The sequence below is a fragment of the Schistocerca cancellata genome, chromosome 4, assembly GCF_023864275.1.
Source record: "Schistocerca cancellata isolate TAMUIC-IGC-003103 chromosome 4, iqSchCanc2.1, whole genome shotgun sequence".
Taxonomy (NCBI): Eukaryota; Metazoa; Arthropoda; class Insecta; order Orthoptera; family Acrididae; genus Schistocerca; species Schistocerca cancellata.
The window spans coordinates 820,489,524-820,514,530 of NC_064629.1; positions in this window are offsets into that span (position 1 = coordinate 820,489,524).

Sequence of the window (25,007 nt, forward strand, 5' to 3'; positions counted from 1 at the left end):
AGTAATATTTTGTGGTCAACACAGTCAAAAGCCTTCGTTAAATCAAAGAAAACACCTAGCGTTCGCAACCTTTTATTTAATCCGTCCAAAACCTCGCAGAGAAAAGAGAGTATAGCATTTTCAGTTGTTAAACCATTTCTTACTTTCATGCTGATTACAATGGAGTCAGTAACAAGAGCACTATTTCATTGGAATGAGGTATTGACAAGGAAGTATTTTTATGCAATATTTATAGAGGGCCAGGGGGAAAATAAACAAAAATACTCTAGATATAAATTTTGCAATAAAAAGTAGGCATTTCTTTCATTGTTCAACAACAAGGTCCATTCCATTTATAGGTATAAAAAAACATTATATTTCTTTCATTTTTCTATAACATGATCCATTCCACTCAGTGGCATCTAATGGGAGATCTTGGAAGTGACAATCGCACTACCACTGTTCCAAGAACTTCACACTTAATTCAGCACTCAGTGGTTTGTATTAGTCAGCAGACATTTTTCATTGGACTGTTGGTCATATTCTGACTACAAGTCCTTAATCCACATCACTTTCTCCAAGCCCTTCACGAAGACATGAAACTCAGCTGGAATAACTGTGTATATGTTATTCAGTGTCGTCTCCAATGGAACACTAGCTGAGCCAATAATGTAATGGTGGTGATTTTCTATTAACCACTTTACAGGAGTTACATCCAGCTCATTGTCCACTCTAGAATGAAACCACCAGCAGCAACCATGTTACTTCAAGCACCACCCAATATATGAAATGCAAGTTCCTTTGTAAGAAATCAATTGTCTGACAATCAAAGAAAGAATGAAAATGAAAGAAAAAGAACACATAGCAATGAACACACACATGCTAGCAAAAAAAAAAAAAAAATAACTCTAAGGATGAGAAAAGGTTTCTGTTTAGCTTGAGAAAGTCTTCATAAACGGAAGAGCATGGTATACGTTTCTGAGCAAAAAGGAAACATAGCAGTCAGCAAGTTAACATAAAATTAAACACCCATCCTAAGAATGAGACTAAGATGTCTCATAAGAGCTGTAGATTACTGATCAGTTGTGGATATTGAGGCTTGTTATATCCTTTGGAGATAAAAGATAGCCACACTTCCGATCACAAGATTATTGCGTTATTTCTGGTTGAAAAATTGCGAGAGTCTTTTCATAGAGACAGCATTAAATCTTCCATACATGAGCATGGCTTGTCTCCCAATTGGTTGAAGGCGTAATATCTATAAAATAATCGTGAATAAGCAGACCATACACTGTCATACTTTATGGGGACACTTGTGTGTTTGACTTTCCGTTCCCATATCAACGACAGACGATTGCAGCGTTTCTGCATCTTGACGTGAACAATCGATGAAATGTGTAGGGCTCTTTTGGAACTCTGTATATCACTTGATCGAATTTCTGCTTAGTTCTCCCTCTCCATAATACAGCGACTGAAAACTGTAGTACACTGCATACGCTTGTGCGGTATTATTTGTCCTAAAATCGACTGAATACGTAAGTAGTCCATTGCAGCGCTCATGCAGAATGGATCACTAACTGATATGAACAGTGAATAACGTTTTCACCGTTCTTAAATCGAACCAATCTACTCCTGAGAGTCTACTAAGGAAGACATGCAAAACCATGCTGACTAAACAGTAATGGTATCACATGCGTCACTAGCGATATTATTGCATCGTTCCATTGCATCTTGCTGGGGGGAGGTCTTCACAGAGAACCCCCCCTTCTTGCCTTCCCCCTCCCCCCTCCCCCTCTGTAGAGCTCAGCACTGGGGAAGGCCCCAACTCGACCAAGGATCTAATTGTGTTTTCACATTCGCAAATGAGCTACATTTCAAGATATGCTGAACTATAAAGCTCAGGTCACTATATTGGAACTGAATAAATTGTAGAAACTGGAAATTTGTAATTGACATGGAACATTTGGTATGTTTATCTTTTGTGGAAGGATGAGAATAATGGCAGCTTTTGTTCTGTATACTATGGTCGCCGAACAGGTGAACTTCCCAACAAATTTAAGTGCTTCTGCATCTGGAAAAATGCTGTTGTAGAATAAATATTTTACAGTTTAGTATTTGCAGTTAAGTTCTGTTTGACACTTTCATCTTAGATAAAATTAACACTGTATGGTAATTAACAAAATTTAAAACATTTTAACTACTGTTCAAATAATTCACAAATTGTCAGTTACTCTGTACCAAATATACTGCAATCAACAGTGCCATTTCAAAAATACTCTTTATAATACGAATATTACCAATGTTTCAGTTTTTGTGATAACCCTTCCTAGTCTGTGATGAAATCCTTAAGGTATGGAGGTGGACGGAGTGGGCAGCCGAAGCGTGACAGCGGAGTTGTAGACGGAAAGTCTGGTGGGGATGAGGTGAGAGGTGTCATGTCAGACGTCAGTGTATGTTGTGGTGGGCCAGAGTGCAGGTTCTGCAATGGATCAGTAGCGCTGTAAACCGTGTTACAGTCCTGTTGGTCAGGTTTGATTTCATGTATCGAAAACATCGTGCACATGTTGTGGAGAAGAGTACTGAATCTTTGTTCACCCCTCCATAGACCTTGTAAAGACCAGAATAATGTGGCTGAAGAGACACCTTTATAGTGTTGTCACGTAACATTACATGCATGCACATTGCCAAGTTTTTGTGCACTAAAACCTTGGGGATTCCATGAGGCTGTGGAGGAGGCATCTTGATATTGAAGATATGCTGTCTGACTTGTTGGACCATTGATGGTAGTTCATTTGTACCAGGTAATGCCGCAGGGTTGACGAAATTTACTGGGAGGTTCTTTTTCGTCATATAGGATTTCCGCCAGAGAAGCCTGAAGGTCCTCCCTTTGCAAGCACTGTGAATACAAAGAAGCATCTATGGAAGGACCTCTGCCCATCGTCCACTGCGGCACATCAGCGATGGTGTGAGTGGACTGCACGACCATTCCACCAGCACACTGCTCTGCTGATGGTAAGCAGTGGTATGAAAGCTTTTTACTCCACAGAGGCTGTACAGTTCTTTATGCCTGCCCTGGTCCGTCGTTATTGCGACAGAGCACCAAATCATAACATCCCTACATGCACAAGTGGCTAAGCTGTCGTTTTGGCCATGGTGTCTGGTATTGGGATTGCCTCAACCCATCGCGTGACTTCATCGGCGGCCGACAAAATATACTTTTATCCATCATAATCAGGCAAAGGAGTAACTGAATCCACGCATACATGCTGTAACCTACTCGCAGAAATGTTGTCTTGACCAGGCTCCGGATTAGCATGCCTGTCTGTTTTGCAGATTGTCATGCAATGCAGATTTGCGTCCAGTTCTTACAAAAATGGCTCTCAGCACTATGGGACTTAACTACTGAGGTCATCAGTCCACTAGAACTTAGAACTACTTAAACCTAACTAACCTAAGGTCATCACACACATCCATGCCGGAGGCAGGATTAGAACCTGCGACGGTAGCGGTCACGCGGTTCCTAACTGACGCGCTTAAACCAGTTCTTACAGCCTTACTTTACATCTGGCGAAATGAAGTGGTCTGTTACCAATTTGGTAATAGGGTGGCTCCCCTGGTGTGGCCGGCCGTTGTGGCCGAGCGGTTCTAGGCACTTCAGTCCTGAACCGCGATGCTGCTAAGGTTGCAGGTTCGAATCCTGCCCCGGACATGGATGTGTGTGATGTCTTTAGATTAGTTAGGTTTAAGTAGTTCTAAGTCTAGGGCACTAATGACCTCAGATGTAAAGTCCCATAGTGCTTAGAGCTATTTGAACCATCCCCTGGTGTGATAAACTGTGGAGATTATCAAACACAAAACTTCTCATCTGAGACAGAACTAACCGTCTAACTTCCCCTCTCGATACATCGCTCCAGACTTGTCTGTCTGATACCAGGAGGCAGCAACGCTCGAATTGAAGGCTGGTCAAGTTATCCTGCAAAAGTTATTTGATTTGTGCATCTGCCTCCTGCACTGAAGCAAGTTCACCTTAATTAATATACACTGAAGGAGCATTAATTCTCGGCAGAAAGTCTGCCACTATGTTGTCTGCCCCTTGAAAATGGTGCACATTGGTTGTAAACTGACTAACATAGTCCAAATGGTGAAAACGTCATAGTGAGCAGTCTTTCCTGGAATTCATTATAGCCTCTATTAGTGGTCTGTGATGTATGGAAAGTGTTAAGGGCCTACCGTCCACTTCTGATTTGAAATGACATACCACCTCGTACACTGCTAACAGCTCTCTGTCAGATACAGACCATTTGCTTGTGACGCCATCCGATTTTGCGAAAAGAACTGTAACAGCTGTTGGATCCTATCGACTAATTGTTGCAGCACTGCGCCGATTGCCACATCTCTCGTGTCCAAGGTGATAGATAAAGGAACATTGCCACAGCTTTTTGGAACGACAATTTAGTGTTATCAAAGGCTCTGATCATTTCTCCCACGTCAGCGTTTTCCTGCCATGTCTGTTTCTTCCTGCCAGTGCTTCCGCTAGTGGGGTTGAAACGGCTGCAACCTGTAGTACGCGACACCTATAGAAGTTGATCATTCCAAAAAAGCGCCTTAATTTTTACAAGTTCACGGCCAAGATAGAGATTGAAGCAGCGCTGTATTGTTGTTTTTTTTTTCCCCCTTACAGTGGGTCAGACTTTTAACACATTAACCGTGTGCCATAGAAAAGTGACTCCTTCCTGGCATAGATGGCACTTTTCTGTACTGTTCTCAGTACCACAATACCATGACAATTGCAGGTATCGAACACAGAGAAAGTAATACCTCGTGATCTGCTAGATTTGATGAAAAAATCAAAATATCATAAAGATATGAATAACAAAAAGGAAGATGTCTTAAAATTCTATCAGTAAAACGCTCCCATGTTTGTGAGGCATTTTTTAGGCCATAAGGCATGAAAAGGTACCCATACAAACCAAACAGTGTAATAACAGCTGTTTTTGGCACATCATCTGGAGCCATGGGGATCCGGAATTATGCCTTTTTGCAATTGATTAAACTGAAGACAGATGTTCCTGCCAAAGCATGAGAAACATCCTGACTTCGGAACTGGGTAGGTGTTTGGTACTGTTAGTGCACTTAGTGAATGATGTTCCACACATTCCATGAAACCCATCTCTCTTTGGGACTTAATGTATGGGTGATGCTCAAGTACTGTCCAGTGGTCACATAATCTCGGCATTGAGTAGATAGTTTGTAATATGCTTTGCTATACGTAATATGTTCAGCACCAAACACTGGCTTATAATGAAATGGTGTCCCCAGTGTCATAATGATATGGTGCAGTGTCTCATCATTCACACTACACCTGACTGTGCATTCACAATGTTCGGTAGACTCACTCAACTGATGTGAGGGGTTTACATGTACATTTAAAATAGTAGGCGATGGATTAACGTTGATCTCTCGCTTTGCATTGGCAACCTGTTTGGGCAGCGATGTCTCGTGGTGTATTTGTTCAGTATACTGCTGTGATGTGGTCGTGAGCATAGCTCAAGCCTTGTTGTAATGTAATCAGTCTATTTCAGACCTGCATTCACTGTGCACAGTTGTAGACGCTCTTGTCTAATAGTGCCCTCAAATTTGTTCGCTGCACTGATTAGTTTTTGTGTTAAAGCCTGCTCTAGTATCACATCCTCACCGTGAGAGTCTTGTTGCTGCTTAAGAGGTGGTGGCCAAGGGCAGCCGTAAACTGTCTCCCCAAACCACTTTTGGCTGCCAAGTCGTGTGCAAGGTCGAAAAAAACTTAGAAAATCAGCCTCAACATCGGTTCACTCACTTTTGCAATAAAAGAATGACATGTGCATTTTTCACTAAGGCTGCTGTCTCAGGTCTGTTCTACAATTCCACGATATTTAAGAAGAGTGTTCAAAATGTTCAAATGTGTGTGAAATCTTATGGGACTTAACTGCTAAGGTCATCAGTTCCTAAGCTTACACACTACTTAACCTAAATTATCCTAAGGACAAACACACACACCCATGCCCAAGGGAGGACTCGAACCTCCGCCGGGACCAGCGGCACAGCCCATGACTGCAGCGCCTCAGACCGCTCGGCTAATCCCGCGTGGCTAGAGGAGTGTCATATGTTGCCACTAGTACTACTTTCACTTTGCCAATTTGAGGAGGTACTGAAAAACCTGGAATGTGCTCACTACTGACCATGATTCGATAAGGAACCATGATTCGATAAGGAAATGACGATCTGTGACATGGTCAAGAACATAGAGTCTCTTATCCGCTCCTTGAAGCTGTGTTACGGTTGTTTGGCTGCTAAACTAGACAATCAGGCAACTTTTTGATTGAGTGTGGCCCAGTGCACTTATCGCGAGCTGCTCCCTAAGTTTGGGTAATTACAGGGGACCGAGCAACTGCGCTCCTTCTTCCCAAAGTGTGTGTCGTACCAACACATTTGTGAGTGCATTGGAGCCACAGTATGTGAAGTGCTTGAGTCAGCTGAGGGCGAGGCAGATGTAGGCTGAAGATTACTGGACCATCTTTGTGTGTCATCAGTAGTGCTCGTGGCTGCTTGGTCGGCTGTATCTATGTCGAGCTGTTGTGGCTCGCTCATATCTGAGAATGGCAACTGCCGTGCATTGTGAGAGGCTACTGCAACGCCCTGGCGATGCTATAGGATTACATGTAACATGTCACCCAAATATAGTCACCCAAATATAACCTTTTCAAATTTCAAATGGCTCTGAGCACTATGAGACTCAACATCTTAGGTCATAAGTCCCCTAGAACTTAGAACTACTTAAACCTAACTAACCTAAGGACATCACACACACCCATGCCCGAGGCAGGATTCGAACCTGCGACCGTAGCAGTCCCGCGGTTCCGGACTGCAACGCCAGAACCGCTAGACCACCGCGGCCGGCTATAACCTTTTCTCTGCAGTATCATGTTATCTCGCGATTAATGAGTGGCGGAAATTTAAACATCCAAATTGTTCAAAACGTTCTGACTGGCATAATATCCTGCGAAATTGATTCTCATAGTAGTCTGCAAAATTGTGGGGGCGTATTGCTACAAATTCTCTCTTTAAATATTACTTGTCGAAGTTGTTTTTCTGGTGTCTTCATCACACATTGTAGTACTGCTGTCTTTACTATTCCAAATTTCCCGTTAGGTGGGGGTGATGATGATGATGTTTGGTTTGTTTGTGGGGCGCTCAACTGCGCGGTTATCAGCGCCCGCACAATTACCCAATCTTTGCTCAGTCCAATTTCGCCACAGTCCTGGATGAGGGTGAAATGATGAGGACAACACAAACACCCAGTCATCTCGAGGCAGGTGAAAATCCCTGACCCCGCCGGGAATCGAACCCGGGACCCCGTGCTCGGGAAGCGAGAACGCTACCGCGAGACCACGAGCGGCGGACGTTAGGTGGGGATGCCTGTGGAATGTCACTGATTATGTGAGTGTGGCTGGAGTGGCTGCACAGAAGAGATACAAATTTCCAGGTGTAATAATCAATATCACAACACTGCAGAGTCAGTTTAAACAAAACTTCTAGTGTCCTGGTCGACAAGTAGGTAGCATAATCATGTGACCAGGACGAATCATAATATCAGAAAAATTCCATCCACGCTGTGTGTGTAAAGTCTGCCCATTACCGGTGGTTGACAACTAGTTGCAGCAGTGCAGCATGGAAGGAACCTAGGGTACACGGCACAGGGCTTATCTGGCTCAGCACAGCTTTGTGGCATGGATGGGTTCATCTGGAACGACACCGGCGCTGGAGGACCAATCGGTACACTTACATGGCTGTCACACAGATCAGGCTATGTGGTAGGAGTAAAGCTCCGATGCTCTACAACACCCAAGTCAGGTTCTGGATATGCGTATTGTTCCCGTGCACGACTACCATTAGAGATATTGTCTGTATATTGCATCGTGAAGCCAGTTTCACGTTTTAGTTGCATCTGTATATGGCCAATGGTCACGAGAATGTTCTGAGCAGTAGTCGTCGCACCGTTCTGCATGAGTTATTGGATAAACGGAGTTCCCGAAGTGTATCCATCGCTGAAGTAGCTCTTGAGTGTTGCACAAATCCAAAACAGGCAAACGATATGCTGTACAGAAACGGGGTCACCACTGTAGGTAATCCACTGCAGAGTTCACGTGGAATGAACACTAAGGAATATAAAATGTGAATAACGTTTTTATTGCTCTTAAATCGAACCAACATACAAGTGTGCGTCTACTCGGAATGGTGTACAAAACCAGACTGAATAAACACTAAGGATATCACACACATGAACAATCTTTATACTTGTATTCTATATTTCGTCTACAGCCACGCTATTTCACCATTCCATTTCATCTTGCTGGGGGAAAGTCCCCACAAATAGTTCCCTTCAGAACAATTAGATGAATTCAGATACATCTTCAACATCGTTATGTCTATTGCATCAAATCATTAGAAATCAGTTTGTCTGAGAAGCTAAAACTATGTATCAAGCGGTTTAGAGCACTCTGCTGAAGTTAACTTGCCGCATCCAAGTACTAGTTCGTGGTGCAACACATTCACTTAAATCCCAGGGACAGAGTACTAAGAGTCAGTCTTAATTCACTTCTTAAGATTTGCCATAAAGATATTCACTCTTTCTCGGTCACTCATGTTTTCCCAGTACAGTTTTCGACTTGATGTCTGCGTTATCTGAGATAACATGTTTATAGTCTGCGCCAGTGTTTATGCCCTATGGGACGCGAATGCGCAGCAGGCAGCTGCGCTGCTGACCAACCGGCGCTCATTCTGTTTCCACAATCTGTACTGTGTAGCTAAACTTCGGCCATATCTGAACGTTCTATCGTGTTTTACATGCGCGAAACTACGACTGCCTGACTTCTACGACATTCTGTGCGTTTTGTGTCTTTTCGTAATGGCTGAAACACCTAGAAGGCGCCAAATGCTTAAAAAAAGAGCCAAGGGACCTTATTTTTAATGTTTAGTCGTTCTTCAAAGGTGAGGCAGATTCAGGCAAGCCGTTCTGCGACGTTGCCAAGGTGCAGGAACGTAAAGAAGTTGGTTTCTATGCTCTTGCAGCCGAGTTGACAATGCAACATGCCTTGTGAGCTGCTTTGTCAGAGGCCATTAACGCTGTCGCCGATTCGGGTCTTGTCTGCTGTGAATGAGTACAAGTTCATGGCGGATATTTAAAATAAACTCCCTGTAATGTTCTGTGAACCCAAGCACCATATTGAGCAGGATGTAGGAACGGAAATGTTTATCATTGGCAAGAAATTCTTTTAGTTCCTTTCTCGTTCCCCGCCAGCATTCTCCAATGAGACTGCGTGATTTGGCGTAAAAGATGCATATGAGTATCTTTTCAATTGTGTTGCAGTTTCAGAATATTAACAAGACTCCCTACTATACAAAGACGACTCTCGCATGGCAATAGGTGTTTTCATTTCGTATTTCAATCGATATAGAATCGTTATGAGCAAAAACTGATTGACAGCATAGTTTACACTAATGGTAATCGAAGCGAGAAGTAGAGTCGTCAATGAGGAGTGTTCTTTCACAGTCAGTACGGAACTCATCATAATCTTCTTCTTCTTGCTCTTCACCCAGCACCATGTCGAATGAGAGCTTGCAGAGAATGATGACAATATTTATTGCACTGTGTATCCTATCTCAATAGTATTTGGTGATTGTGAGAGCCAAGATATTTTCCACTTTCTTACTCCTCTTCATCCTCTACTTCTTTGTATTAATTTTTTCGTTTCACACATTACATGCTTCATGTAAATTATATCCATTACATTTCCTTAAATGTAAATGAACAGTTATTTCTTCAACAACCACCTTGATCTCTGACTGATACACTTAATTCTGAAATGTACCTTACCACAACTATTTACATAATGGGCATATATGGTGATTCCACAGTTTCATGTCCAGGTGGTACTGCAAGCCAGAACTGATGTAACATGTGTGTAGGAGCAGTACTGTTGAATAAACTCCCAGAAATGTTACACATAGGATGTTAACATTCTGAATATTTATTAGATGTTCTGCTTGATGTTTCTTTCTCAACTACATCTTAGAATCTAAAATTGAGCCTGTATTATCAGCCAGCTTAAAATAAAGAAATATATTAATCCACATCTCACATCGTCTGACAGTTTTATAGTGACAGATATTTAGTTTGATATTGACTGTTTCCCTTTTTTTCCACATTATCTTCTCAGCCATCCTTGAAGCTTTATTGCTCTGTCTCTCTAAACAAGGTAGAAATAATGTAATGGAATTTATAAGTTGAACCTTTTAAAGTAATTCTGTCCATTATTTCCTGACCGCATGCCTGTGGGCACAGCATGGTTTCAGAAAGGGTCGAACTACAAAGACAGCAGTTGCAAACTTCGCAGGAACAAGTTTGTAGTTCATTCCTCGACCTAACAAAGGCTTTTGAGTGTGTATGTTACAGACTCCTGATAGAAAATTTAAACCAGTAAGGCATAAGAGGCAGAACAAACAGTGTTATAAATACGTTTATTGAAAGTATGTGACATTGTGTAGAGATAAAATATAAAAAGGGCGACAGACTGAGAAATGTGTGGTTTCAAGACTCAAAGTCGTAAAACATGGGGTATTGCAAGGTTCAGTATTGTAGCACATCCATGGACATCCTGATGTATCCAATATTATTACGAGAAGTTATCAAAGGATGAAAATCAATACATAAAACAGTTACAAAAGTAGAAGTTATTATTTCCTGATGTAACATTCGATATGAAATTGTAAGCAAATAAATCTTATAGTTAAATTTTCCTCAAGACATTTGAGTCTCAACTTTAGCCACGATTATGATGAAAGCTGAAGAAATGAATTAAAATTTATGCTACTGCTGGGATTTGAAACGGCTTCACCTTGCTTACTAGGCAGGAAAGCTAGGTGTTACTCCATGTTGCTGCGTGGACTTCTCAACTCCAGTGATGATGTGCACTGAAGTTTGTGTTGGGGAGGGCAGTGGACTTGGATAGTCCATGCAACAATGCTAGCTAGCTGTTGTCCTGTAGTGATGGGATGGCTAGCATTCGTGCCTACTGAACAAGGAGATCTGGGTTCAAGTTCTGGTCATGCCACAAATTTTAATTCATTTCTTCAGCTTCCATCATTATTGTAGGTAATTAAATAATTTGTGCAAGGCAGTTTCGAACATGTGATGAGATAAATTTAGCATGGGTTTAAAGAGAGCAGTTATAATTGAGTTTTTACCAGACAGTATAAATTTTAGACCATGCTTGATGACATCTATTATGATGCTGTCAGTACCAATAATGTTAGTAAATTGTCGAAGTGTCTGTAGCAAGATCCCCGAGTTACTCTCCGAAATAAACAGTAGTAATGCCAATATTGTATTTGGTACCGAAAGGTGGCTGAACCCAGACATAAATAGCAGTGAAATTTTGAACTCGGATTGGAAAATGTTTAGGAAGGATAGGACTGATGATATGGGAGGTGGTGTGTTCATTGCAGTTAAAAGCCCTTTAAACGCAGTTGAGATCGATAAGGGGACGGACTGTGAAATAGTCTGGATAAAGCTGTCAATCAGACAAGGAGTGACCATTGCATTAGGATATTTTTAGAGACCACCAGCATCCGCAACAAACGTCGCAGAACGTTTCAAGAAAAGTCTTGAGTACATACGAAATAAATATGCAAATTATCCATTCGTTATAGGTGGAGAATTTAATCTGGCGTCCATTGACTGGAATAATTACGCGTTTATCATAGGGGGCAGAAGTAAAGACTCGTGTGAAGTTATTCTAGGAGCGCTCTCAACATACAACCTCGAGCAAGTGGTTAGAAAACCAACTCGAGATGGGATAGATATCTTGGCGACAAACAAACCTGATTCTTCTGAGGATATTAATCTAGAAGAAGGTATTAGCGACCATAATGTCGTTGTGGCTTCTATGTCAGTGGAATTTGCAAAAAATCGAAGAAAAAGCGTAGCGTTTTCTTGTTTGGGAAAGCAAGTAAAAGTGTCATTAATGAATATCTTCATAGTCAGCTCCAAGCATTCACTTCGTGACACAAAGATGTTGAGTATCTTTGGTCAGAATTTAAAGGTATTGTCCACCACGTGTTAGTGCAATATGTGTCTATCAAAAATATAGGGGAGGGGAAGGATCCATCTTGGTTCAACAAACATATTAGGAAGTTGCTGAGAAAGCAGAAAATTTTGCACCCGCTAACAAACAGAAATTATGCAAAATGAAAGCAGCTGTTAAAAGGTCAATGAGACATTCTTTTAACGAATTTGAAAGCAATATTTCATCTGCAAATTCTAAAAATAACTCCAAAAAATTTTGGACGTACGTAAAATCCATGAATGCTGCAAATAATTCAATACCTTCTCTTGCTGACAGTAAGGGTAATGTAACGGATGATCATAAACAGAAGGCCGAAATTCTAAACCTAGCTTTCAAAAACTCGTTTACGGTAGAGGACTGCAGCACCATTCCCCCTTTCAATTATCGAACAAACGCAAGGATGGTTGACATAGTGTTTAGTGTATCTGGGATTGTAAAACAGTGAAGATCCTTAGACGCCAGGAAGGCATCTAGCCCAGACGGTATCCCCATAAGATTTTGTGTTGACTATGCTTCAAATATTCTTATCCATCTCCTATCAGAGATCATTGGCACAGCGGAAAGTTCCACGGGACTGGAAGAAGGCCCAGGTCATAGCAATCTATGAAAAGGGTAGAAAATCGGATGCACATAATTACAGGCCAATTTCACTGACATCGATTTGTTGTAGAATCATGGAAAACAGACAGAGCAGTACGTCGTCCTGAATGGGGAGACTTCAACAGAAGCAAGCTTATATCAGGTGTGGCCCAGGGCAGCATAATAGGTCCGCTGCTTTTTACGATTTACATCAGATGGTACTGACAGCGGCATTAGACTGTTTGCCGATGATGCTGTAGTCTACAAAAAAGTAGTCTCACACGAAAATTGCGAACAAATAAATGAGAATTTGCAGAAAATAAATGCGTGGTGTAATGACTGGCAGTTATCTCTCAATATTAGTAAGTGTAACCTGATGCGTATAACAAAGCGAAAATCCCCATTAATGTACGAGTACAAAATAAATGCACAGTCTTTGGAAGCGATAACATCCGTCAAGTATCTGGGTGTGACTATTCGAAATGATCTCAAATGGAACGACCAGATTACACAAGTAACGGGTAAGGCGAACCCTAGATTACAGTTTATTGGTAGAATCCGGAAGCGATGCAGTCCTTCAACAAAGGAAATGCTTACAATACTTTAGTTCGTCCAGTCTTAGAGTATTGTTCGTCTGTATGGGACCCTTACCAGTTGGGTCTGATTCAAGAAATGGAGAAGATTCAAAGAAGAGGGGCAAGATTCGTAAATGGTACATTTGTCCAATCGCGCGAGCGTTGCAAATCTCATCGAAAGTTTGAAGTGGGACACACTTGCAGATAGACGGAAGGGGCTGCTCACTATATTCCAAAATCCGATCTTCGCCGAGGATGTAGAGCACATATTACTACGACCAACTTTCATATCGCGCAATGATCACCATTCAAAGGTAAGGAAAATTAGAGCTCGTACTGAGGCGTTCTGACAGTCGTTCTTCCCTCGCGCGATCCGCGAGTGGAACAGAGGACGGGGAATATGAATTTGCCACGAATAGTGCCCTCCACCATACACCGCTTGGTGACTAGAGGAGTATATAGGTAGATGTAGATAAACTGGGGTTACTTTGGCTCAATGTTTACCTCTCTTTATATGTGACAAGAAATCAAAGGATAGTGGCGGAGATAAAATTCCAAATATTGTCAAATACTTGTACTATCAATTAAGTAAGTTATTAAACGAAAAACATCAGATCTTTTGCTGTGATTCCATAATAAATTTGGGGTAGTGTTACCTGCACTCGGAGCTACTTTGATCATCCCAGAGCTTTGTTCATGAGAAGGTGGTAGTATGATGATGGGATAAATTAAACTCAATAAATATATCTAGAGAATAAATTCATGAGCATAATGAACAATTCAGACACTACATTGTGAAGGGCGAGACAGGTAATATTGAAGTTCATTCAGAATGTGATATACCAAATATACAGGTGTTGTATATTTCAGCAACTGAGTAGTTTTCAAGTTGCACGTTACGCTATAGTAACTACACTCCTGGAAATTGAAATAAGAACACCGTGAATTCATAGTCCCAGGAAGGGGAAACTTTATTGACACATTCCTGGGGTCAGATAAATCACATGATCACACTGACAGAACCACAGGCACATAGACACAGGCAACAGAGCATGCACAATGTCGGCACTAGTACAGTGTATATCCACCTTTCGCAGCAATGCAGGCTGCTATTCTCCCATGGAGACGATCGTAGAGATGCTGGATGTAGTCCTGTGGAACGGCTTGCCATGCCATTTCCACCTGGCGCCTCAGTTGGACCAGCGTTCGTGCTGGACGTGCAGACCGCGTGAGACGACGCTTCATCCAGTCCCAAACATGCTCAATGGGGGACAGATCCGGAGATCTTGCTGGCCAGGGTAGTTGACTTACACCTTCTACAGCACGTTGGGTGGCACGGGATACATGCGGACGTGCATTGTCCTGTTGGAACAGCAAGTTCCCTTGCCGGTCTAGGAATGGTAGAACGATGGGTTCGATGACGGTTTGGATGTACCGTGCACTATTCAGTGTCCCCTCGACGATCACCAGTTGTGTACGGCCAGTGTAGGAGATCGCTCCCCACACCATGATGCCGGGTGATGGTCCTGTGTGCCTCGGTCGTATGCAGTCCTGATTGTGGCGCTCACCTGCACGGCGCCAAACAGGCATACGACCATCATTGGCACCAAGGCAGAAGTGCCTCTCATCGCTGAAGACGACACGTCTCCATTCGTCCCTCCATTCACGCCTGTCGCGACACCACTGGAGGCGGGCTGCACGATGTTGGGGCGTGAGCGGAAGACGGCCTAACGGTGTGCGGGACCGTAGCCCAGCTTCATGGAGACGATTGCGAATGGTCCTCGCCGATACCCCAGGAACGACAGTGTCCCTAATTTGCTGGGAAGTGGCGGTGCGGTCCCTTACGGCACTGCGTAGGATCCTACGGTCTTGGCGTGCATCCGTGCGTCGCTGCGGTCCGGTCCCAGGTCGACGGGCACGTGCACCTTCCGCCGACCACTGGCGACAACATCGATGTACTGTGGAGACCTCACGCCCCACGTGTTGAGCAATTCGGCGGTACGTCCACCCGGCCTCCCGCATGCCCACTATACGCCCTCGCTCAAAGTCCGTCAACTGCACATACGGTTCACGTCCACGCTGTCGCGGCATGCTACCAGTGTTAAAGACTGCGATGGAGCTCCGTATGCCACGGCAAACTGGCTGACACTGACGGCGGCGGTGCACAAATGCTGCGCAGCTAGCGCCATTCGACGGCCAACACCGCGGTTCCTGGTGTGTCCGCTGTGCCGTGCGTGTGATCATTGCTTGTACAGCCCTCTCGCAGTGTCCGGAGCAAGTATGGTGGGTCTGACACACCGGTGTCAATGTGTTCTTTTTTCCATTTCCAGGAGTGTATTTGCAAAGAGAAAGTATCATATGTTAAGGACACTGTATACTATGGATACAAGCCTTATTACACAAATTACTAAAGCTCTGGTAATTAACAATAGCCACATTTTGTTAACTGTGTTGGTTTGATAATTCTTAAAAATCCTCCCAAGAATTGAATAGTTTATCATCTTTTTCTGGCCATTTGTAATACGAGTTTGGCTTTCCCATACAGTTCACTTTAACACCCACATCACTCACCTCAGTCACAATTTTGGAATATTTTTCTTTGTTGTATAAAATTGTAGCACACTGGCCAACTGCTAATTTATCTTTTAACATTTAGTGGTGCTGGATATCACCTTGCATATCAGAGAAACTTCCAAAACCACAAAAAGACTCTAGCACAACATCATCTTCATCCTGGACGTACTTTGGCCCAAGCTTAACTGACCTCATATTTTTGAAAAATGTGCTCCATTTTATAAAAAGTGTTAAGTATATTACCTACATTGAATTTCACAAAAATGGTAGTTTCTATTGACAGAATGCAAAAGTACACTGACCATATTTTCAACTTAACTGCGTGAACCCACCAGGCAGAAGTTCTCGAAGTGTAACAGCTGTTCAAATATTTGTAATCAACATTGAGTCTAGTGCTTCGAGCACAATATTACTTCAGGGAACTCACAGTCTTCTAGCTCGTTCATCATTCACTATAAATCCATACTGCCTTGTTTACTATATGCTAATTGATGTAATTTTGCTGGGGAAAAAATTTGAAATTTTTTCCGACCAGTGGGTCAAAGTTACCCACAAAGGGCTAAAGTAAACCCAGCTTATGATACGCGCTAATTTATCTGGAGTCCAGAAACTTTAAACAAAGATAACCACACCTTTGACTTTCAGGCGATTGAAATTTATTGCAGTTACACCTCATTCTACAGTTTTTGAAACACCTCACTGTTTCCAGATGAAGCCGAAAATTGTCAAAGCTTTCGAAGTAATAACAATATTACCTTTCTTCTTGTAAAAGATTCGCAATATGAACCAGATTCACTTACCAGCAAGAGGTTAACATCACACTCTCATGTCTTTTAGGTGTTTTGGGTAAAATATCTCTCATTAACACACCCAAAAAAGGCACAAATATTCAATTGAAATTTAAAAACATTGCAATCAAGAAATTTTTACCAGCGCTGTATTTAATAGTCTCTCTAGTACATAACTAATCTGCTACAAACGAATAATTAATGAGTGAAGTCAAATTAAGCAGAATTATTATAAAAAAAAATACAAGAACAATTCCTTTTGAAGCAGAAGCTAAAGGAAACTAACACAAGTTTCCATTTTTAAACAGGTAAAATTGTTAAGACATCGAAGAAACTCCAGATATTTGCAAGTATCACGCGTTCCATGGAAAAAGACCTTCTTCTGTTTCAAGGTACAAGATGGTGCACAATTGACGAAGTACATTTTAACTATCCATAAGTTATATAAATAGTTCTACATATATACAGTTTCCTCACCATAAAATTCTGTACCTGAGCAACTAACAATATATTCCAAATAACTTTAAAATATTATACAGCAATTAAATTTGTACAAGAAAACTGTTTACATCTGTTGTGCAAAATACAACCTCATGTTTCATAACAGCAGCCTGTGGTGCGCATTACTTCATGTAATTGTAAAATCAGTCATTAGAGTGAAGTACCGATAAAAAAAATCATGTGTTCCTAGGTAAACTATTCTCTACAGAGACATATCTGACGTGACTCAGGTGAAGATGCTAAAGCATTTTTTTGAACATGACTTCAGTTCAAATGAAGGTTACGTCTTTTTTTGTTTTGTTTTTTTTAATAGTTTAGCATTGACGCTAGCTTTTTTGCAAAGGGGCCATTTAACACAGTTCAAGTGACGGTTATATATTTTTTTCGATATGGAAATACTATATTTTTTTCGATATTGAAATACTGTCTATCTTCGAACATATCGCCATTTTTGCGTGATTTCAGTGAATCTTACGTAATTTGACAGTTGACATGTGACTAGCTACTTCATCTTAATACCCACTAATATATGACACTGTGATTCGCTGGAGTGGGGAGGGGATGAAGGATGACGCTACTTGTCATGTGATGATGGTGACGTAATTAATATGGGTGATGAGGTCACTGATAAGAGTGATGATGCCATTGATAATGGGGTATGGCTTCTGACGACATGTGTAGTGCACTGACTTGCTCATGTGATGTCACAAATGCAAACAAAGTGGGTGAAAGGATTGGTAGCCATAATAGTCGCATTACTATAGGCATGTCAGTATTTTCAGTTCAGTAGAAGCACAAAGAAAACAGAGTTTAAAAGATCGAATACATTTGTAATGACCAACATCGAACCAAGAGCTCCTTAAAGAAACAGTTCTGAACAATCTTCTAAGGTTGAATAAGAATGACTGCTGCGACTGTTGAAAAGTCGCAGTGGTCCTTCTTATTAAACATGGAATATTTCGACTATAGAGGCCCTAGAGACGAAGTGTTATGTTCAGCCTTCGAAAGTTTGTCAGCAGGGTTCGTAACCACTGCCTATGACAAATACAGAAAACTAATTCGTGTGAAGTATACTCACAATACACAGAGGCTAGATCTAGCAGTCGATAAAGGTGATGGTGAATCTTGATCGAACGCATCTTGTATCGTGTCATATCATACAACGATATTTCATGAACATGAGAACAATAGCGCATCAGCAAGAATGCATAAAATTACTATTACGTAAAACAGCGTACATATTGCGCTGATTATACAAGCTCACGTCCGTACATTAGCAGAATGAAGGCTGAGATTCTCAAGTAAACATCATGGACACTACAACCAGCCACGAGGTGGCTCTGTGGTAGTAGTTACAAACAAAACTTCGTCGTGTCATATAAAGTATAAATACTGTCTGACCATGATAACTTGAAGATTTCGCTAGTGTTGCCCGAAACGGAGAAAATCAGCACTACTTGAAAGATATTCATTTGTCTCCGAGCGCTGCCAACCTCAAGCTACCCCTAGATGCGAAGTGATACAAAAGGCTTGTGTCCGCTAGCTAGTGACTTCTGTAAGCACTTGCTGAGGTGTTTACTCTAGAAGAAAAACTTTTTGGGCATTACAATAGACAGTGAGCTGAATTGGAAACAGCAGATAAATACTGTTTCCAGTAAGCTAAGCTCAGTGATATTTATAATGAAACAACTGGCTCAGTATACTCACCGAGACCTCTCGTGCACTGTCTATCATGGACTTTTTGAACCATACATGCCATATGGAATCACAGTATGGGCGAACTCAACTATCACAGGAAAGAAGAGAATATTCATATTACAGAAGCAAGCCATTCGGACTGTATTGAAAAAGAAGCAAAAAGATTCGTGTAAAAGTTGTTTCGAAGAACTAAACATTGTAACGTTTCCATCATTGTATAAATTTAAGACCATTGTGAGTTCATTACGTGATCACACAAAACTGGAGACTAATGAGACTGTTCGTACACACAACACAAGGAACAGAAAACAACTGCGGTGCATTCCACATAGACTTAAGATTTTTGAAAAAGGACCCAGATACTTTGGCATCAAGTTAATACAAGCAATGCCAAGGAAATTACAAGACCTCAAAACTGAGAAAACGTTCCCCACAGCTCTAAAAACGTTCCTGATACAAGGAGAATTTTATAGTGTAGCTGACTACATTTGCAAACAGTGATCAAAAGTTGATCCTGTAAGTGATAAATCTCACGTAACATAAAAAGATCTAGCAACAGAAATCAGTGTTAAGGAAATTAACTATAATTAGGAACCACTTATATATAGTATAAGCTAATTATATCTCACAAAATTATTATTTTTTGTATGTATCATGTATCATAAGTCATTTTGCACCGTGTAATATTGTGAATATACTGCATCATAAGTCATTGTGCACGATGTAATATTATCTATATGAAAGCTCCTATGTATATTTAAGGTGTAAGCTATTTTATATACTTTTATATCTCAAATTATCTAGATTGTAAGCCTAATGACCTGTCCTATGTTACAAGTACATATCAGTACAAAAGATAATTTACGGGACCAATATAAATCAAATCACATGACATCATTCAAGTTTACCTCTTCATATTCATTTCACTTGTTTCAGAAGGGCACTTTATTCTGAAAGATCCAGAGCAGTCAGCACTGTTGTTGTATTATTACTAATGAATAAAAAACAAAAAATACAAAATACAAAAAACTATTAGAGGAGTACATATTGATTTTACCAAGAAAAACAATTCAATTAACGAAAATCAGAGGACTTCACTTAAATTGAAAACTTTGAGGATGGTGTATGCGAATTTCGAACATCTCTTGTATAATCAAGAATTCGATAGCAGAAGACAAAAATGCGGCTCGATATGTCACCAACATATTGCATTTTAATTACCCTTCGACTTTTGCAACCATTATTTACTGCTGTTACCACAAATGTAATGCATTTATGTTTATGGTAACATAAAAAATATCAGCTAAAATTTAAAGACGTCGGTACTGTCATTCTACTTTCCCTTAAATTGATTGCTAAACCTAATTCACAGTTCCTCGACTGGTGGTGCCAATTACGTGTGTTCAGGCGTTCCAACGGTACATTTGTTTCGGTCCATCTGTGTCTCTGTCATTCTCCTTTCAGACAATGACGCACAACTTCTGTAAGTTTGAAGAGAACTTCCACGAAAAGACAAATTGAGTAAGTAATTGCAGCAAGATGCAAGAAACTAGAATAAATTTTCACCCTGCGGAGTGTGCATTGATTTAAAACTTCCTGAAAAATTAAAACTGAGTGCCAGACCGAGATTCGGGACTGGGAACTCGATCTGTCAGACAGTTTTAACTTGCCAGGAAGTTTCATCCAAGAAACTGTTTCCACTAACTTGAGAACTTCTTGAAGTGATGTGAACATCATTTCAGGCACAATTAATTACATTTTGTAAACATTAGTGTTGTGCTGCGTTTAATAAATGCAGTGTGCAAACAGATTCCAAAAATCAGTTTTTGACTTTCAGTTCATAGTGTTGTAAGCTGTACATTCAACTATCATTTCCATTGTTTTCGATAAATAAATAATACACTACTGGCCATTAAAATTGCTACACCAAGAAGAAATGCAGATGATAAACGAGTTTTCATTGGAAAAATATATTATACTAGAACTGAAATGTAATTACATTTTCACGCAATTTGGGTGCATAGATGTTGAGAAATCAGTACCCAGAACAACCACCTCTGGCTGTAATAACGGCCTTGATACGCCTGGGCATTGAGTCAAACAGAGCTTGGATGGCGTGTACAGGTACAGCTGCCCATGCAGCTTCAACACAGTACCACAGTTCATCAAGAGTAGTGACTGGCGTATTGTGACAAGCCAGTTGCTCGGTCACCATTGACCAGACGTTTTCAGTTGGTGAGAGATCTGGAGAATGTGCTTGCCAGGACAGCAGTCGAACATTTTCTGCATAGAAAGGCCCGTACAGGACCTGCAAGATGCGGTCGTGCGTTATCCTGCTGAAATGTGGGGTTTCGCAGGAATCGAATAAAGGGTAGAGCCACGGGTCGTAACACACCTGAAATGTAACGTCCACTGTTCAAAGTGCCGTCAGTGCCAACAAGAGGTGAGCGAGACGTGTAACCAATGGCACCACATACCATCACGCCGGGTGATAAGCCAGTATGACGATGACAAATACACGCTTCCAATGTGCGTTCACCGCGATGTCGCCAAACACGGATGTGACCATCATGATGCTGTAAACAGAACCTGGATTCATCCGAAAAAATGACGTTTTGCCATTCGTGCACCCAGGTTCGTCGTTGAGTACACCATAGCAGGCGGTCCTGTCTCTGATATAGCGTCAAGGGCAACCACAGCCACGGTCTCCGAGCTGATAGTCCATGCTGCTGCAAACGTCGACGAACTGTTCGTGCAGATGGTTGTTGTCTTGCAAACGTCCCCATCTGTTGACTCAAGGATCGAGACGTGGCTGCGCGATCCGTTACAGCCATGCGGATAAGATGCCTGTCATCTCGACTGCTAGTCATACAAGGCCGTTGGGATCCAGCACGGCGTTCCGTATTACCCTCCTGAACCCACCGATTCCATATTCTGCTAACAGTCATTGGATCTCGACCAACGCGAGCAGCAATGTCGCGATACGATAAACCGCAATCGCGATAGGCTACAATCCGACCTTTATCAAAGACGGAAACGTGATGGTACGCATTTCTCCTCCTTACACGAGACATCAGAACAACGTTTCACCAGGCAACGCCGATTTGTGTATGAGAAATCGGTTGGAAACTCTCCTCATATCAGCCCGTTGTAGGTCTCGCCACCAACGCCAACCTTGTGTGAATGCTCTGAAAAGCTAATCATTTGCATATCACAGCATCTTGTTCCTGCCGGTTAAATTTCGCGTCTGTAGCACGTCATCTTCGTGGTGTAGCAGTTTTAATGGCGAGTAGTGTACATGCATTGCACGTATAACTCTCGAGCATAAATATGTCAACAAATTAGGTGATTTTCCGGTATGAGGGAAGTGTCACTTAAGCGGGCAATATTTCCGCGAGTGCCGCCTCAGATTTCGTGTTAAGCATCAAACGCCGGCACCGCAGCCGACGCTGCCTTCCCTTCACCGCTCCTCTGCCCTCTGCAGCAGTAACACGACGGCACGGCCGTTGCCGACAGCCACAGCGCCGATCGCCAGCTTACCGTGGACAAACAGTACAAACCCACGATCCAAGAAAGTTACACTGCAGACATACAATAAATAAATAATCCAAATCAGATTATGTCACACTTATTTTGTTATAATAACTATAAATTAATATTATATAAAATTTAAAACTATCCAATAAAACGTAACAGGAAGCACTGAACCTTCAATGTATCGCTTAATACACAAGTAGTGAAGCCAGTCATGTGGTGTGTTTGTACAGGGTGATTCAAAAAGAATACCACAACTTTAAAAATGTGTATTTAATGAAAGAAACATAATATAACCTTCTGTTATACGTCATTACAAAGAGTATTTAAAAAGGTTTTTTTTTCACTCAAAAACAAGTTCAGAGATGTTCAATATGGCCCCCTCCAGGCACTCGAGCAATATCAACCCGATACTCCAACTCGTTCCACACTCTCTGTAGCATATCAGGCATAACAGTTTGGATAGCTGCTGTTATTTCTCGTTTCAAATCATCAATGGTGGCTGGGAGAGGTGGCCGAAACACCACATCCTTAACATACCCCCATAAGAAAAAATCGCAGGGGGTAAGATCAGGGCTTCTTGGAGGCCAGTGGTGAAGTGCTCTGTCACGGGCTACCGATCCATCGCCTCGGGTAGTTGACGTTCAGGTAGTTACGGACAGATAAGTGCCAATGTGGTGGCGCTCCATCCTGCTGAAATATGAATTGTTGTGCTTCTTGTTCGAGCTGAGGGAACAGCCAATTCTCTAACATCTCCAGATAGTGTAGTCCAGTTACAGTAGCACCTTCGGAGAAAAAGGGACCAAAAACTTTATTGGCTGAAATGGCACAGAAAACGTTCACCTTAGGCGAGTCACGTTCATACTGAGTTGTTTCCCGCGGATTCTCAGTGCCCCATATACAGACATTGTGATGGTTGACTTTCCCGTTAGTGTGGAAAGTTGCTTCATCACTAAACACAATCTTTGAAACGAAAGATTCATCTGTTTCCATTTGAGCAAGGATAAAATCACAGAAATCGATTCTTTTAATCTTATCAGCTGCAGACAGTGCTTGAACCAATTTCAGACGATAAGGTTTCATAACTAACCTTTTTCGTAGGACTCTCCATACAGTTGATTGTGGAATTTGCAGCTCTCTGCTAGCTCTGCGAGTGGATTTTCCTGGGCTGCGAACAAATGCTTGCTGGATGCGTGCTACATTTTCATCACTCGTTCTCGGCCGTCCAGAACTTTTCCCTTTGCACAAACACCCATTCTCTGTAAACTGTTTATACCAACGTTTAATACACAACCTATCAGGAGGTTTAACACCATACTTCGTTCGAAATGCACGCTGAACAACTGTCGTCGATTCACTTCTGCCGTACTCAATAACACAAAAAGCTTTCTGTTGAGCGGTCGCCATCTTAGCATCAACTGACGCTGACGCCTAGTCAACAGCGCCTCAAGCGAACAAATGTACAACTAAATGAAACTTTATAGCTCCCTTAATTCGCCGACAGATAGTGCTTATCTCTGCCTTTTGTCGTTGCAGAGTTTTAAATTCCTAAAGTTGTGGTATTCTTTTTGAATCACCCTGTATTATAAAAACACATCCAATAAAAATAGACATGTCGTAAAATGCAGGCAGCGTAAGGCCTCGACAACCATACACCTCAGCGTAGTTAAGTAAACATGAAGGTATAAAGGGAACATCAAGCTTTCCGCTCTCAACTACCACAAAAACGTCATTACGAGTACAGAAACTGTAACAATGAAATCACTTAGATGGCTTTATACAATCACAATATTTATGTTATCAACATGTAGCTCGACGTTTAGGTATTAGTATGGTGCTCGAAGTTTTGGTGTGAGAGACGCAAATTACAAGACCACAGGAATAAATGCGTAATCCTACAACTTGCTACGTAATGCAATAAAAATAAAAGTACTATACAATATAGTCATAACAGCGATGCAAATAGGGCCACGTAGCTTGTTAGATACAATTCACACTATACTAAACTATCAATTGTAGCTTTAGGTTTAACTACTACCATAGTGCTCGGGGTCTGAGTGTGAAATAGGAACTGACAGTGGAAAACGGATTAAAACAAAACACTTTAAAAAACAAAACAGGAAGCATTCTACCTTCAAGGTAACATTTAATACACAAGTAGAGAAGCCAGTCATATGGTATGTTCGCATTACAAAAACAAATACAGTAAAAACACACATGTGTAAAATGCAGGCAGCATAAAGCCTCGACAACCATACACTGCTGTTCGGTACCTCTGTGTACCTAAGCAAACATGAATGAACAACAAAGCGAATATCAAGTGTTCCACTCGTAACTACCACCAACACGTCATTACAAGTACACAAAACATACATTGAAATCATATAGCTGGCTCTATACAATCACAATGCTTAACTACACTGAGGAACTGAACAATAGTGTATAGTTGTCGATGCTTTATGCTGCCACTTCGTACGTTACTATGCTCATAAACTGAATTTAGTACTGAAACAATCTGTTGGATATATGTGGAAGTGCAAAATATTTTTCAGAAAATTTCTGGTTTTGCCCTTTTTTGCTCCAAACCGTGTAAAATATCCAAAATTTTGGATGAATTG